We start from the raw sequence: 2,855 nt of genomic DNA, 5'->3' as shown, positions 1-2,855 counted from the left end.
ATTCAGATTACATGAGAGTCGATTAGGGTTCTTGAGAGTTTGTAATTTCCATTCAATAAAGAAAGCGGCGACTGTTTTCTATTTCATCTGTTTCTTCTACAAATCTCTCTTGATTCTCTTTATTAAATTGTTCTACTGTCAGATCTAGGATATAACACAAAGAACCAGAGGTTGCAAAATCCATTATTGAGAATAAGATTCTCCTAGGTTATGGGCGTGCAAGCATGATGACAAGTGCTAAATCCGCTTCCAAGTTTGAATACAGGGTAAAGAGTGCAAAGTCTGTTTCATCTGCATCAAAGAACTCAAACTCCAAATCTAAGCCAATTAAATTCACTCCCGAACAGAAGAGAAAATCCGCTGCGTGCTCTAACATTAATTCCTCTGGTTCAGAGAGGCCTCTGAAGGCCAAAGGAGTAAGGAAGAAGAAATCAGAGAAGACTCGTTCACTGTTAAAACAATCAGATCTAGATAGGAAGTTTGCTAGAACTACCAATGCTATGAATGATTGTAATAATTTATTCATTAAAGCTAATAAATCATTTTGTCATTCAAAATGTGTTCATAATTGTGAATGTGTTTATCTACTGCTTAAGTTAAAACAACACTTTTATGATCCTAACAGTCTTCTCTCTGGGTCATCAAGGACTAAATCCAAGAAGACCCAGAAGAGAAAGAAGGCTCCTAAAGCCAAGTCTGTTAATTATGGTCAACAGACGAAGCCTCTTCCAAAGCTTAAAAAGCTACCCTCTGTCCCTAATCATCGAGGACCCATTATGAAATGGGTACCTAAATCCCTATAATTTGTTTTGCAGAATCCGCATGTGGACATTTGGTATCTTCACTTCAGATGCTCAAGACACATGACCGGCAATAAGAGGTTGCTCTCCTCATACAGATATAAAATTGGAGAAAAAGTGACCTTTAGGGATAACAAGCTGGGAGAAATAAAGGGATACGGGGATCTACTACAAGGTAAGGTTTCTGTCTCTAAGGTTGCTTATGTCTCTGGTCATAAACATAATCTTTTGAGCATAAGTCAACTGTGTGATTCTGGCTACAATGTCAAGTTCCAAAAGGAAGCTTGCTCCATTATGTCAGAATCAGGTCAGGAGTTGCTAAGAGCTATGAGAAAAGGCAATMTGTATCTCATGAACTTCTCACCAAGAGACAACTCAGAGACACTTTGTCTTGTGTCTCGCAAGAGTGAAGAAGCTTGGCTCTGGCACCACAAGCTATCTCATCTTAATTTCCAAAATATAGAGAAGTTTGTGAAGAATAATCTGGTTGACGGACTTCCTGCCATAAAGTTCGAAAATGACCATCTCTGTTCTGCATGTGAAATGGGAAAGCTCAAAAGAGCATCCTACAAAACTAAGACAGATGTGTCTTGTGTCAGACCTCTGCATATGCTTCATGTGGATCTTTGTGGTCCAATCTCTGTGCAGAGCCTGTCTGGTAAAAAGTATATCTTAGTCTTAATTGATGAATACTCAGGATATACTTGGATTGAGTTTTTAAGAAAGAAATCAGATGTTTCAGAGCTGCTAATCAAATTGATGACCAAGATTCAAGTACTTCTACAAAGCAAAATTCAGAAGCTGAGAAGTGATAATGGAACAGAGTTCAAGAATGCCAAGATTGATGCGTACTTGGACATAGAGGGCATAACTCAAAACTTCTCTGCAGCAAGAACACCACAACAAAATGGTGTCGTAGAAAGAAAGAATCGAATTCTGGTCGAAGCTGCACGAACCATGCTAGCCAGCTAGTCTTCCAACCCGTTTTTGGGCAGAAGCAATCTCTACTGCCTGCTTTATTCAAAATAGAGCAACGGTGGTAAAGAGGCACATGAAGACGCCTTACGAACTAATCAACCAAAGAAAGCCTAACGTTAAATTTTTACATGTCTTTGGTTGCAGATGCTTCATCCTAAACGATCGAGATCAACTTGGTAAGTTTGATAAAAGGGATGATGAAGGCAAGTTCCTTGGTTATTCCACAAAATCCAAGGCATACAGAGTCTTCAATCAACAAACCAAGACCGTCATGGAAAGCATCAACGTGTCGTTCGACGATAAAGAACAAGTGACTTCAGAGTACCTCAGCTCTGGACTCGAGCTTAACAATCAGACTTCCAATTCTCAAATGAAGTCAAGGGAATTGGAACTCAAACTCCTATTTGAAGACTTCTATGGTGACAATGACATCTCTGTACGTGCACCAAGAGATGGATCTGCGAGTGTAAGTGAAGAACCACAAACGACGAGTATATCTGACTCTGGTCCTTCACACACCTCTGCTTCCTCTGGTGATCATATCAATCTACAACCAGAGCAATCAAGCTCTGCATCATAGCCCAGTCGCGTAGAACCAGAGCATAATACCTCTGGCTCTGCACCTGGTTCCTCTGTACCATCATCCGAGGGGGAGCAAGCACAACCTTCTTCGCCATCAACGAGCTCAATGCCAAACATGCCCATGGAACGTGATCAAACGTCCCCCACTTCTGTATCTGTCCCAAGAACAAAATGGACAAAGGATTATCCTCTTCACAGATCATTGGTGAACCTTCAAGTGGAGTAAAGACACGGGCTGCCACAGCTAATGAATGTTTATTCATAAATTTCCTAAGCATGGTAGAGCCTAAGAAAGTACATGAAGCCCTACAAGATCCTAGTTGGGTCGATGCCATGCAAGAAGCGCTCCAACAATTCAAGAGGAATAAGGTATGGACTCTTGTACCTTTACCAAAGGATAAAATTGCAATTGGCTGTAAGTGGGTTTTTAGGAACAAGAAGGATGAGGATGGGATCGTTGTGAGAAATAAAGCTAGGCTCGTAGCAAAAGGCTAT

Source organism: Cynara cardunculus, assembly GCF_001531365.2.
Source record: "Cynara cardunculus var. scolymus isolate 2C chromosome LG 1, CcrdV1, whole genome shotgun sequence".
Classification (NCBI taxonomy): domain Eukaryota; kingdom Viridiplantae; phylum Streptophyta; class Magnoliopsida; order Asterales; family Asteraceae; genus Cynara; species Cynara cardunculus.
This window is presented reverse-complemented; position numbering follows the sequence as displayed.